Consider the following 15,808-nt stretch of genomic DNA (forward strand, 5'->3'; position numbering starts at 1 on the left):
TAAATACTAAATTAGTAGCCTAGGTTTACAAAAAGTGAGTAGACTATAACAGATGGTGCAGAGATCCACTTCTGGGGCCCACTTGGTGTGTGCTGGGGCTGAGACTTAAACATTTCACGTGCATAAGGCTGTTTTGGGCGTTCAACGCCAGGTTTGGATCCATTTCTGGCGTTGAACTCCAACTTTTAATCCTTTTCTGGCGCTGGACGCCAGAATTGGGCAGAGAACTGGCGTTTAACGCCAGTTTACATCATTTATCCTTGAGCAAAGTATGGACTATTATATATTTCTGGAAAGCCCTGGATGTCTACTTTCCAACGCAATTGGAAGTGCACCATTTTGAGTTTTGTAGCTCCAGAAAATCCACTTTGAGTGCAGGGAAGTCAAAATCCAACAGCATCAGCAGTCCTTTTTCAACCTGAATCAAATTTTTGCTCAGCTTCCTCAATTTCAGCCAGAAAAATGCCTGAAATCACAGAAAAACACACAACTCATAGTAAAGTCCAGAAATATGAATTTTTCCTAAAAACTAATGGAAATAAACTAGAAACTAACTAGAATATCCTAAAAACTATATGAAATTTCCCCCAAAAAGCGTATAAAATATCCGCTCATCACAACACCAAACTTAAACTGTTGCTTGTCCTCAAGCAACTAGAAAAATAAAATAGAAGACTAATAGGTTGAGAAGCAATAATATCTCAGAGTTTTTGAGTGAAGCTCAGATTCCAATTAGATGAGCGGGACTAGTAGCTTTTTGCTTCCGAACAGTTTTGGCATCTCACTTTATCCATTGAAGCTCAGAGTGATTGGCATCTATAGGAACTTAGAATTCAGATAGTGTTATTGATTCTCCTATTTCAGTATGATGATTCTTGAACACAGCTGTTTCATGAGTCTTGGTCGTGGCCCTAAGCACTTTGTTTTCCAGTATTACCACCGGATACATAAATGCCACAGACACATAATTGGGTGAACCCTTTGGATTGTGACTCAGCTTTGCTAAAGTCCCCAATTAGAGGTGTCCAGAGTTCTTAAGCACACTCTTCTTTCTGCTTTGGACCTTGACTTTAACCGCTCAGTCTCAAGTTTTCACTTGACACCTTCACGCCACAAGCACATGGTTAGGGACAGCTCGGTTTAGCCGCTTAGGCCAGGATTTTATTCCCTTAGGCCCTCCTATCCACTGATGCTCAAAGCCTTGGGATCCTTTTTATTACCCTTGCCTTTTGGTTTTAAGGGCTATCGGCTTTTCTCTCTCTCTTTTTTTTTTTGCTGCTTTTTCTTGCTTCAAGAATCATTTTTATGATTTTTCAGATTATCAATAACATGTCTCATGTTCATCATTCTTTCAAGAGCCAACATATTTAACAGTCTTAAACAACAAATTCAAAAGACATATGCACTGTTCAAACATTCATTCAGAAGACAGAAAGTATTGCCACCACATGTAACTAATTAGAATTTCTCTTATTAAAACTCGAAATTTTATTGCCTCTTATTCAAAAGATCTACTATTTTATTCATGTTTGCTGATGATGAGAAAAATAAACTATGGCTTAATTGGAGATAAAATCAAAATAGATACTAATTTCTACTATATGACTCTTAAGGTGAACTTCTCTAATGACACTATCACAGAGTTAAAGCAGAAATTGGAATTTAACAACCTTTGTTATGGGGAATGGGTGTTCCTCTGATCCGTGGGGTGCTTGATCCTTCAAGAGATAATTTCTGGCGCTTCAATTCCCTCAAGTCATGCCCTTGCTCCTCTTGTTCCTTAAACATATAGGTGAGAATTTGACTGTGCTCCTTCTGTTCTTTTATTATTTGTTCCATAGCTTCCCGTATCTTGGTAACAGACGTCTCAAGATACTCCCAGTATTCAGATTGAGGGATTTCTGGGAGAAATTTCTGTGTTTTCTTCTTGGTGGGATCATCCTGTGCTTGTTGTTTTTCCATTGATGCTTTGGTGATTGGTTTCTCAACTGAGATATACTCAGTTATTCCCATCCTTACTCCAGCGTCCTTGCAGAGCAGAGAAATCATGCTTGGATAAGCCAACCTGGCCTTTTTAGAATTTTTGTTAGCAATTTTGTAGAGTTCAGCTGAGATCAGCTGATGAACTTCCACTTCTTTTCCCATCATGATGCAATGGATCATCACTGCTCTTTTAACTGTGACTTTAGAATGGTTGCTAGTAGGCAACAGAGAATGCCCAATGAAGTCCAGCCATCCTCTGGCGACTGGTTTGAGATCTTCTCTCTTGAGTTGATTTGGGACACCCTTTGTGTTGGTGGTCCACCTGGCTCCAGGGATACATATGTCCTCTAGAATCTTATCCAGGCCCTTGTCTGTTCTCATCATTCTCCTGTTAAAGGAGTCTGGATCATCTTTCAGCTAAGGTAGCTTTAAGATCTCTCTGATCTTGTCAGGGGTGTTATGAACAATCTTTCCTCTGACCATGGTCCGATATTCATAGAAAGCAGTTCCAGATAGTTTTTGCTTGTCAGTCTGCCACATATTAGCATAGAACTCCTGGACCATATTCCTTCCCACTTTCATTTCAGGATTAGCTAGGACTTCCCAGTTCCTGATTCGAATTTGCTCCTGGATCTCCGGATATTCATCTTCTTTCAGATTGAATCTAACTTCCGGGATCACTGATCTCAGACCCATTATTTTGTTATAATGGTCTGAATGTTCTTTAGATAAGAACTTCCCTTGATTCCAAAGTGGTTTTGGAACGCTCTCTTTCTTGCCTCTTGGAGTGGGTTGTTTTCCTTTAGGAGCCATGATCTTAGTGATCGCGGATAAACACACCAAACTTAGAGGTTTGGTTGTCCTCAAGCAAAAGAAAAGAAAGGAGAGGGATAGAAGGAGAACTAGGTGCAATTGTTGATGGAAGGGGAGGGAGGCCGAACCCAAATTTAAAGGGAGGGAGGGTGGGTTTTCGAAAAAAGAGATAAAGATATGATAAAAGAGATTGATTTGGAAAAGATAAGATATAAGATATGATAAGAGAGGATATAGTTTAAAATTGAAAAGATATGAAAGATTTTTGAAAAAGATAAATCTAGATTTTGAAAAAGATAAAGTGGAGATTTTGAAAAAGATATTGATGAGTTGAAAAGATAGATTTGTTTTTAAAAAGATTTGAAAAGAGTTGGATTGAATTCGCAAAGAGGGTTTGTGCTTATGGATTAAGATATATTTGATATTTTTAAAGTAGGATTTTTAGAAATTAGGGATTTTAGAAATCAGGGTTCTTAACATGCTTATGCAAGAAATCATGAATTGAAGTATGAAAATCAAGATTAGAATGAAAAAAAAATATGAAGAAAAATGAGTTTGCCACCTCCCCATCATCCTGGCGTTTGAACACCCAAACACTGCCTGTTTTGGGCGTTCAACGCCCAAATGCTGATCTCCTGGGCGTTCAACGCCCAGTTGTTTCCCCTTTCTGGCGTTGAACGCCAGATTGCTACCCTTACTGGCGTTCAGCGCCCACTGGCTGCCCCTTTTGGGCGCTGAACGCCCAAAAATAGGCTCTTACTGGCGTTTTCTTGCCAGTGAGCTCTTTTTCTCTGTTTTGTGTGCAGATTCTTTCTGTAACCCTGTGAACTTATGCAATTGATTCTTTACCTTGTTATCAATGAACTCTATATAAACAAATAAAAATAAAAATAGAAATAGGGCAAAAATACTTAGAGGATTGATGCCCCATGGCTGGGTTGCCTCCCAGCAAGCGCTTCTTTATTGTCTTTAGCTGGACCTTGCTGAGCTTTTAGTCTAGCTTCAGCCTTGAGCACTCTTGCTCAATGTTGCCTTCAAGATAGTGCTTGATTCTCTGTCCATTGACAATGAACCTCTTATCAGAATCAATATCTTGAAGCTCCACATAACCATATGGTGATACACTTGTAATCACGTATGGTCCCCTCCACCGGGATTTCAATTTCCCGGGGAATAGCCTGAGTCTAGAGTTGAACAGCAGAACCTTCTGTCCTGGCTCAAAGATTCTAGATGACAACTTTCTGTCATGCCACTTTTTTTATTTCTCTTTATAAAGCTTGGCATTTTCGAAAGCCTTGAATCTGAATTCCTCTAGCTCATTTAGCTGGAGCAATCTTTTTTCTCCTGCTAATTTGACATCAAAGTTTAGGAATCTGGTTGCCCAATAGGCTTTATGTTCCAGTTCCACGGGCAGATGACATGCCTTACCATACACAAGTTGGTATGGAGAGGTCCCTATAGGGGTCTTGAATGCTGTTCTGTAAGCCCACAGAGCATCATCCAAGCTCCGTGCCCAATCCTTTCTACGGGTATTTACTGTCCGTTCCAGGATTCTCTTTAATTCTCTGTTAGAGACTTCAGCTTGCCCATTGGTTTGTGGATGGTATGGAGTAGCCACCTTGTGGCGAATTCCATACCGAACCATGGCAGAGTAAAGCTGTTTATTGCAGAAGTGAGTGCCCCCATCATTAATTAGTACTCTAGGGACGCCAAATCTGCTAAAGATATATTTCTGGAGGAACTTCAGCACTGTTTTAGTATCATTAGTGGGTGTGGCAATGGCCTCAACCCATTTTGATACATAGTCAACTGCCACCAAAATATAGGTGTTTGAGTATGATGGTGGGAAAGGTCCCATGAAGTCAATTCCCCATACGTCAAACAACTCAATTTCCAAGATTCCTTGTTGAGGCATGGCGTAACCATGAGGCAGATTACCAGCTCTTTGGCAACTGTCACAGTTACGTACAAACTCTTGGGAATCTTTATAGAGTGTGGGCCAATAGAAGCCACATTGGAGGACCTTGGTGGCTGTTCGCTCACCTCCGAAATGGCCTCCATATTGAGATCCATGGCAATGCCACAGGATCCTCTATGCTTCTTCTCTAGGCACACACCTACGGATTATTCCGTCTGCACATCTCTTAAAGAGATAAGGTTCATCCCACAAGTAGTACTTTGCATCAGTAATTAATTTCTTCTTTTGTATCCTGTTGTATTCCTTGGGTATGAACCTTGCAGCTTTATAGTTTGCAATATCGGCAAACCATGGTGTTTTCTGAATGGCAAATAAATGCTCATCCGGAAAGGTCTCAGAGATCTCAAGAGAGGGAAGGGGCGTTCCTTCTACTGGCTCTATCCGGGATAGATGATCAGCCACTTGGTTCTCTGTCCCTTTTCTGTCTCTTATTTCTATATCAAACTCTTGCAGAAGCAACACCCATCTGATGAGCCTGGGTTTTGAATCCTGCTTTGTGAGTAGATATTTAAGAGCAGCATGATCAGTATACACAATCACTTTTGATCCTACTAAGTATGATCTGAACTTGTCAATGGCGTAAACCACTGCAAGTAATTCTTTTTCTGTGGTTGTGTAATTTTTCTGGGCATCATTTAGAATGCGACTAGCATAATAAATGACGTGCAGAAGCTTGTCATGCCTCTGTCCCAACACTGCACCAATGGCGTGATCACTGGCATCACACATTAGCTCAAATGGTAATGTCCAGTCTGGTGCAGAAATAACTGGTGCTGTGACCAGCTTAGCTTTCAGCGTTTCAAACGCCTGCAGGCACTCTGTGTCAAACACAAATGGCGTGTCAGCAGCTAGCAGATTGCTTAGAGGTTTTGCGATTTTTGAAAAATCCTTTATAAACCTCCTATAGAATCCTGCATGCCCCAGAAAGCTTCTGATTGCCTTAACATTGGCAGGTGGTGGTAATTTTTCAATTACCTCTATTTTTGCTTGATCCACCTCTATTCCCTTGTTTGAGATTTTATGCCCAAGAACAATCCCTTCAGTCACCATGAAGTGACATTTTTCCCAGTTTAAAACTAGGTTGGTTTCTTGGCATCTTTTCAGAACAAGTTTCAGGTGATCAAGACAGGAGCTGAATGAGTCTCCATATACTGAGAAGTCATCCATGAAGACTTCCAGAAATTTTTCCACCATATCAGAGAAAATAGAGAGCATGCATCTTTGGAAGGTTGCAAGCGCATTACACAGCCCAAATGGTATCCTTCTATAAGCAAACACTCCAGATGGACATGTGAATGCTGTTTTCTCTTGATCCTGAGGATCTACTGCAATCTGGTTATAGCCTGAGTATCCGTCCAAAAAGCAGTAATAATCATGACCTGCCAGTCTTTCTAGCATCTGGTCTATGAATGGTAAAGGAAAATGATCCTTTCTGGTGGCTGTATTGAGCCTTCTGTAGTCAATACACATGCGCCATCCTGTAACTGTTCTTGTAGGAATCAGTTCATTTTTTTCATTATGAATCACTGTCATGCCTCCCTTTTTTGGGACGACTTGGACAGGGCTCACCCAGGGGCTATCAGAAATAGGATAAATAATCCCAGCCTCTAGTAATTTGGTGACCTCTTTCTGCACCACTTCCTTCATGGCTGGATTTAGCCGCATCTGTGGTTGAACCACTGGTTTAACATTATCCTCCAATAAGATTTTGTGCATGCATCTAGCTGGGCTTATGCCCTTAAGGTCACCTATGGACCACCCAAGAGCTGTCTTGTGTGTCCTTAGCACTTGAATAAGTGCTTCCTCTTCCTGTGAATTTAAAGCAGAGCTTATGATCACTGGAAAAGTGTCACCTTCTCCCAGAAATGCATATTTCAAGGATGGTGGTAATGGCTTGAGCTCGGGTTTAGGAGGTTTTTCCTCTTCCAGAAGAAATTTCAGAGGTTCTTTCATGTCCTCTGAATCCTCCAAATCAGGCTGAACATCTTTAAAGATGTCTTCCAACTCTGATTCGAGACTCTCAGCCATGTTGATCTCTTCTACCAAAGAGTCAATAAGATCAACTTTCATGCAGTCTTTTGATGTGTCTGGATGCTGCATGGCTTTGACAGCATTCAACTTAAACTCATCATCATTGACTCTCAGGGTTATTTCCCCTTGTTGGACGTCAATGAGGGTTCGTCCAGTTGCTAGGAAGGGTCTTCCTAGAATGAGAGTGGCACTCTTGTGCTCCTTCATTTCCAGCACAACAAAGTCAGTGGGAAAGGCGAATGGCCCAACTCTGACAATCATGTCTTCAATCACGCCTGATGGGTATTTAGTGGAGCCATCAGTAAGTTGGAGACATATCCGGGTTGGTTTAACTTCTTCAGTTAAGCCAAGCTTTCTGATAGTGGATGCAGGTATTAGGTTAATGCTTGCCTCAAGATCGCATAAAGCTGTCTTGGTGCAATTACCTTCTAATATGCATGGTATCAGAAAACTCCCAGGGTCTTTAAGCTTTTCAGAAAAGCTCTTCAGAATGACTGCACTGTATTCTTCAGTGAGGAGAACTCTTTCTGTTTCTCTCCAATCCTTTTTATGACTCAAGATCTCTTTCATGAACTTGGCATAAGAAGGTATTTGCTCAAGTGCTTCTGCAAATGGAATCTTTATTTCAAGAGTCCTGAGATAATCTGCAAAGCGAGCAAATTGCTTATCCTGCTCCTCTTTCCGGAGTTTTTGAGGATAAGGTATATTGGCTTTATATTCCTCAACCTTAGTTGCTGCAGGTTTATTGCCTACAGAAGTGGTTGAAGAAGCCTTTTTAGAGGGGTTGTTATCAGCATTTGTGTGTGTCTGATCCCTCACTGGCAATTGAGTGCCAGGGTTAGAAGCTGGAGTGAATTTGGACGCCAGCTCCTTGTCTGTTCCTGGCGTCTGAACGCCAGAACTGTGTCCATTTTGGGCGTTCAGCGCCAGATCTTGCCCATTTTGGGCGTTCAACGCCAGATCCTTGCCTATTTCTGGCGTTGAACGCCAGTCCTGTCTTGTTTCTGGCGTTGAACGCCAGTCCTGAGCATGGTCTGGGCGTTCAGCGCCAGCCTTCCACCAAATTTCTGGCGTTAAAACGCCAGAATTGCTTTTCCCTGGGCTCTTACTGTCCTCAGGTGAATTTTGGGTGGTCTGCTCATTCCTTAGCTCTTTGCTGCCTTGAGGTGGAGTATTTAATGTTTTCCCACTTCTTAATTGAACTGCTTGGCATTCTTCTGTTATTTGTCTTGACAGCTGCTGCTTGGTTTGCTTCAATCGTTCTTCCACATTTATATTAGCCATCCTTGTCTCTTGTAGTTTATCCTTGAATTCAGCTAACTGCTTTGTTAGAAAATCCAATTGCTGAGTGAATTCAGCAGCTTGTTTCACAGGACTGAGTTCAGCAGTTACTATTTTAACCTCTTCTTTCATGGAAGGGTCACTGCTTAGGTACAGATGCTGATTCCTGGCAACTGTATCAATGAGCTCTTGAACCTCTTCAATTGTCTTTCTCATGTGGATAGATCCACCAGCTGAGTAATCTAGAGACATCTGAGCTCCTTCTGCAAGCCCATAATAGAACATGTCTAACTGAACCCACTCTGAAAACATTTCAGAGGGGCATTTTCGTAGCATCTCTCTGTATCTCTCCCAGGCATCATAAATATATTCATTATCTCCTTGTTTAAAGCCTTGGATGTCCAGCCTTAGCTGTGTCATCCGTTTTGGGGGAAAGTATTGATTCAGAAATTTTTCTGTCAGCTGTTTCTATGTCTTTATGCTGGCCTTAGGTTGGTTGTTTAACCACCTCTTGGCTTGATCTTTCACAGCAAATGGAAACAGTAATAGTCTGTAGACATCCTGATCTATTTCCTTATCATGTACTGTGTCAGCAATTTGTAAAAACTGTGCCAGAAACTCTGTAGGTTCTTCCTGTGGAAGACCGAAATACTGGCAACTTTGCTGCACCATGATAATGAGCTGAGGATTCAACTCAAAGCTACTGACTCCAATGGAGGGTATGCAGATACTACTCCCATATGAAGCAGTAGAGGGGTTAGCATATGACCCCAGAGTCCTCCTGGACTGTTCATTTCCGCTTAGGTCCATGACGGAGAAAGGGAGATGATGTAAAATAGAAAAAAATATATATATATATATTTTATTTTTTATTTTTTTATTTTTTTATTATTTATTTATTTCGATTAACAAAATAAATCAAAATACAATAAATAAATAAAAAATGAGTGAAGATTTTCGAAAAACTGAGGAGAGAGAAAGTGGTTCGGAAGTTTTGAAAAGGATATGATGATTTTTGAAAAAAGTTTTAAATTTTGAAATAAAAAAAATCTGAATTTTAGAAATAGATTTCAAAAATTTGCTTTTAAAACAGAGAGAAAAGATATTTTTGAATTTAAAGAGGAGAGAGAAAAACAATAAGATAGCACAAGATTTAAAATTTTTAGATCTAATGCTCCTTGTTTTCAAAAATTTTGGGGAAAAACACCAAGGGACACCAAACTTAAAAATTTTAAGATCAAGACACAAGGAAAACTCAAGAACACTTTGAAGACTCACGAGAACACAAGAACATGAAGGAAGAACACCAAACTTAAAATTTTTAGAAAACCAAACTAAAATTTTCGAAAAACACAGAAAAATCAACAAGAAAACACCAAACTTAAAGTTTGGCACAGAATTTAATAGAAAAATTATTTTTGAAAAAGATTTTAAAAAGAGTGTACCAAACTGCCACGGACTTAGACCAACGCTCTAGCCAATTGGGCAGTAAATGTAACACTTGTTTTGAAGAAGGATATTTGTAACCAAGAACTATAATAAGAGACTCTAAGCCAAAAAAGAAAATTTTCCTAATCTAAGAAACAAAATAAACCTTCAGTTGTTCAAACACGAACAATCTCTGGCAACGGCGCCAAAAACTTGGTGCACGAATTGTGAATCACACTTTTCACAACTCGTACCACTAACCAGCAAGTGCACTGGGTCGTCCAAGTAATACCTTACGTGAGTAAGGGTCGAATCCCACGGAGATTGTTGGTTCGAAGCAATCTATGGTTATCTTGCAATTCTTAGTCAGGAAGTCAATTATATTTATCAGTTGAATTGCGAATAAACAAGAGAGCATGGGTTAAAAGTTACTCGTTATGCAGTAATGGAGAATATGTTGGAGTTTTGGAGATGCTTTGTCTTCTGAATCTCTGCTTTCCTCTGTCCTCTGATTCACGCACGCACGTCCTTTTATGGCAAGCTGTGTGTTGGGGCATCACCGTTGTCAATGGTTACATCCCCTCCTCTTGTGAAAATGGTCCAAATGCTCTGTCACAGCACGGCTAATCATCTGAGGTTCCCGATCATGCTGGAATAGGATTCACCATCCTTTTGCGTCTGTCACTACGCCCAGCACTCGCGAGTTTGAAGCTCGTCACAGTCATTCAATCCTTGAATCCTACTTGGAATACCACAGATAAGGTTTAGACTTTCCGGATTCTCATGAATACCGCCGTCAATCTAGCTTATACCACGGAGATTCTGATTAAGGAATCTAAGAGATATTCATTCAGTCTGATGTAGAACGGAGGTGATTGTCAGACACACGTTCATTGATTGAGGAAGGTGATGAGTGTCACTGATCATCACCTTCTCCATAGTTAGGCGCGAATGGATATCTTAGACAGGAACACGCATGTTTGAATAGAAGACAAAAATACTTGCATTAATTCATCGAGACACAGCAGAGCTCCTCACCCCCAACAATGGAGTTTAGAGACTCATGCCGTCAAAGAGTACAAAGTTTAGGTCTAGAATGTCATGAGATCCAAAATAAGTCTCTAAAAGTTGTTTAAATACTAAACTAGTAGCCTAGGTTTACAAAAAGTGAGTAGACTATAACAGATGGTGCAGAGATCCACTTCTGGGGCCCACTTGGTGTGTGCTGGGGCTGAGACTTAAACATTTCACGTGCATAAGGCTGTTTTGAGTGTTTAACGCCAGGTTTGGATCCATTTCTGGCGTTGAACTCCAACTTTTAATCCTTTTCTGGCGCTGGACGCCAGAATTGGGTAGAAAACTGGTGTTGAACGCCAGTTTACGTCGTCTATCCTTGAGCAAAGTATGGACTATTATATATTGCTGGAAAGCCCTGGATGTCTACTTTCCAACACAATTAGAAGCATGCCATTTCGAGTTCTGTAGCTCCAGAAAATCCACTTTGAGTGCAGGGAGGTCAGAATCTAACAGCATCAGCAGTCCTTTTTCAACCTGAATCAGATTTTTGCTCAGCTTCCTCAATTTCAGCCAGAAAAATTCCTGAAATCACAGAAAAACACACAACTCATAGTAAAGTCCAGAAATATGAATTTTTCCTAAAAACTAATGGAAATAAACTAGAAACTAACTAGAATATCCTAAAAACTATATAAAATTTCCCCCAAAAAGCGTATAAAATATCCGCTCATCAGCAATTCAGGAGGATCTCCTTTTATGGTGTCCCAGATGTGTAAGCGTGCAATTCAAGCTTCACATTTTATGCTGCAGATGATACAGACTCCCTTATATGTTAAAGAGACTCAACCAGAGAGTGAAAATGGAAGTACAGAAATGCCACAAGTCATTGATAGTTGTGTAGAGGTTCTGTGTGATTGTGGTGAGGAGGGTCTTGCACTACGCATTGCCAAGTATATAACTAAGAAGTGTATATAATATAGAATAATCCTTGGTTGCTTCTTGAATCTTGATCAGGGTAGTTGGAAACCATCTTTTGTTTGTTATTGGTCTAAGCTTTACTAATCCATCATATGATGCTGCCTTAGAGCCAACAGTTCCAGTCTTTACATTTCTCTTTTCCGTAATCATGGGGTCAGTTTCTCTCTTACTCTTTCCTATATATTTCTGTATGTTTTTACAATTTTCCATACAATTTTTCAACTCATTCATGCAGCATATAAAAAGTGAACTTGCTAAGGTATGAAGGTGTGGCAAAAATTGAAGCATCACGTGGTTAACCTCATTCGCAAATTGAAACACTCCCCCTCTTGATTTAGCTAATTTGATTGCGTGTCCTGTTATTGGTGCAGGAGTATTGGTCTATTTAGAATTGCCAAGGTGCATTTTGGATACTTCTGATCCCTCAAAGCATGGTAGCAAACCAGATGACAGTTTAGCGATTGTCTGGAGGGATGAAGGGTTTGATGATACCGACCTGAATCATATCACACTCAAACAACTCCGACAGCTAGTAAAGTATGCTCTTATGATTACTTCACTTATTATGCTGCTATTATTCTTTTCCTAATTGTATCTCACATTTTTTTCTGATTTTTCTTTTCCCCACTTAGAAGTAGTTTTCAATCTATTTTCTCTTTTCTAATGTGTTTTTTCCATTTTATTTCAAGCTGGTAGCAAATGCAATCGAAGCCACGTTCTCAAAGGGAGATGCAATTGCAATTGACATGCAAATGACAGCCAGTGCTGTCATTATATATTTGGCCATTGTTCTCGCAGGATGTGGTGTAGTCTCAATAGCTGATAGCTTTGCACCAAAAGAAATTGCAACTTGCCTGCACATATCTAAGGCAAAGGGTACATTCACACAGGTAATCTTTACTGGCCTGCTGTTGATATAAAATCATTTGTGAGTCTTCATCTAATAATAGCATAAGCATTAAGAAGAGTTGATCCTTGAGTTTGTCAGCTTGAATTTGTTTTCAAGATTTCATATCTCGAGGTGGCAGAAAATTCCCTCTGTACAGGTAAAAAATTGCTGGCTTTATAGTTGTTGCAACATTGAAAGAATCATCTTTTGGTCTAAGCACTAGTATCCACAGGGTAAAGAATTTTGACTAATAATTTCTGAGGTATTATCATCCTTTGCATTCAATTTTTGAGTTTGTTTTTATCTTTTGAACTCGTTTGAGATGGAATAGATAGGAGTTTAAGGGAATTTGCTGATAAGTGGAGATATTATTAGGCATCAAAAACAGCATTGATTGTAAAAACAAGGTTTTCTATTCTGTAGATTAGAGTATTGGGTTTAAATGTGTGATTTACAAGCAGATTGAGAAATTGGAGAGATTGGTAAGGGAGGTAAGAGAAAAATAGTTGGATAAAGAGTTTTGCCATTCTATAACCTTCAAGTGAGTTTCACTTATTTCGGTTATTGTTTAGTTTTATCTTAAGTTAAACAACCAAGTTTCAAGCTTGTATATTTTTGTGTTTCAGTTATTATAATATTAGTTTGTTTATTTAGAATATTGTGATGCATGATTTGTCTTATTTGGGTCTTCAGTAACAGGAGATTACAAGAAATTATTGAAGAGGACAAGAGAGAGTTTCTTGTGTTAAAGAGTTGCTTGTGAAGTAATTGCTGAAGTTGAATACTATTGAGGTTGCAAGTGAAGCGAAGTTGCGGAGAAAAGTTGAAGATTAAGTTATTATAAGTACAATTGTTAGCTTTACATGTTTGGATTAATTTAGGATTTTTTGAATTTATATTTTATGGATTATGACTATGTAGAAATTTGTCAAATTCAACTTTTGAAATACATTGTTGCTATTTTTGTAAAACTTGTGGGATTGAGTTTAAATTTGTTGAAATATAATGGCATTTATTATTTTGTTGGTAGACACAAATTATTATTTAGAATATGAATATTTTTTGCAATACTTAATAAAAGAAAATTTTGATGTTGGAGAGATTATGACAGTTGAAAACAGTCACTAAATACAGGAAAAAACTGTCACTAAAAATATTATGATAGTTTAAATAGTCACTAAATATGTCTAAAAACTGTCATAAAAACTAGTAACTTAGTAACGGTTTCAAATTGTCGCTAAATTGTGACGGTTTAAAATAGTCATTAAATATAAGAAAAAACTATCACAAGATTTAGTAATTTAACGACAGTTTCAAAACATTGCAAAATATAGTACCTTTACAAGTGTTACAAATTAGTGACAGTTTTACATTTTAAAAACCATCGCAAACAATTTAGCGACACTCCTTACCAACGGTGGTCCAAAACCGTCACTATGTCAGCTGGCGACGCTCAAATCTGTGACACTTTTTTAACCGTCGCAAAACCATTTAGTGACAGTTAAAACCGTCACCAAGCATTTAAAAAAACCGTAACCAAAATGCTATTTTGTTGTAGTGTTATATATATTTTATGAATGAAAATCATGTGAAATTAAATAGTTAATAGTTAAAAATCGTTTAATAATTTAATAAATTTGACTAAATTATCATCTAATAGTTCTTAATTATTAATTTATATAAAGACAATTACATATAAATTAACACCATATTCGTCATGACATAAAGGTGACAATCTTTAAGGGGGAGCCTTGGTAATCTTGTGAACAATGCGTTAGCGGTTAATTGTTACCGTTTTTTATTACAAGTCCGGTTATTTTTTACTTAAAAACATAATGTCAACACATAAATAATTAACTAAATTTAGAATTAAAAAAAAGAATTTAGTACTAGAATAGATATTATTAAAAATCTAAGATAATAAATTAAATATCTACATAGTCCACGATACTATAGTAGGCATTTCACTTTTTTTAATTATTATATATCATTAATCACTAATATTACGAAGAAGCACACTTGCCTTACGTGGAGAATATGCTTCAATTCACTTTATAAGTTAGACTTCTCACTAGGCTCACATTATTCATACATACATAAATACACTAAAAGAATAAAAGAGATACAGTGTATTATGAAATTTTCATTTTCTAGTTTACTGTCCACCAACTCTCCTATTCAATATATGTTAATTCTTTTTTACGTAATCTCCTTATTTTTGTGGAAAATAGTGAACAATACATACATATAGTCCAATATAGTAGTGAGATATATGGGTGCCGATCCATTTTATTAGTGTTTTTCAACTTTTCAAAATTTTTTTCTCAATCTTTTCTTCTTTCTATGTTTTCAACTTTTCATTATTTAAAACACAATTTTTTGAGGGTTTTTAAAAATAAAATATTATTTTTAAAATAAATTATTTCAATATTATTTTCATACACATTTTTTTATAAAAAAAAGTCAGGTAAATCTATCCTAATTTTGGACAAAATCAAAATAGACCAACTCCAATTTAAATTGTAATTGAGTGAACCTATAGTTTAATCTTTTAAAATGTTGTCATGGTAATGAATTGACTAAATCGTGTTTGATACATTTTGATTTATTCACAATAAAAATAGAATAGTAAAAATACTAGTTAAAGTATGAAGGTAGAAGAAATTTTTTTTTTGAGTTAAATATATCAAACGAGAGAAAGTTTATAGTGATTAGAGTGTACAAGAAATAAATGGGTGGATTCAATCTGAATTAAAATTGAGCGATAATTCTTTTAATTTCAGCATAAAATTAGAAAAAGATCACCCGAATAATGCTAAAATCAGGAAAAATAACTCAATTTTTTTAAATCAGACTCTATCTGATTTACTTTAAATTTAAAAAAATATATTTTAGTAAATAATGTTAGAATTATTTTTTTAAAAAAAGTATTTTGTTTTACTTTATAAAATATTTTTGATCTAATAATCTAAAAATTTATTAGTATTTTTATTTATTTTTATTTTTTATTTACAGAAATACTACATTTGAATATCTCTCAAAATTGATTACGTGTCTCATTTTTTCTGTTGACCATACATAGAATTAATGGTGTGAAATTATTAATTTTGATTTTAATTTGACTGAATTTAATTTTGATAATTTCAATAAATTTTTTAAGATGATGAATTAAATATATTAAAAAAATATATTATTTTTATTCACTCTAATTTTATGTATAAAAAAATATTAGAGTGTCATTAAAATTTATTGTTTCTGACCATTACTTGGCCATCACTCAATTCATTTTGTATAATTTCTTTATTCCAGTAATCCAATAACATATTTATGACATACTTTTAAATATTAATATCTAATTAATAGTCAAAATTTAAATAATAAATTTTGATATCCTCTCATATTTCTATTCA

Source organism: Arachis hypogaea, chromosome 15 (genome assembly GCF_003086295.3).
Source record: "Arachis hypogaea cultivar Tifrunner chromosome 15, arahy.Tifrunner.gnm2.J5K5, whole genome shotgun sequence".
NCBI classification, from domain to species: domain Eukaryota; kingdom Viridiplantae; phylum Streptophyta; class Magnoliopsida; order Fabales; family Fabaceae; genus Arachis; species Arachis hypogaea.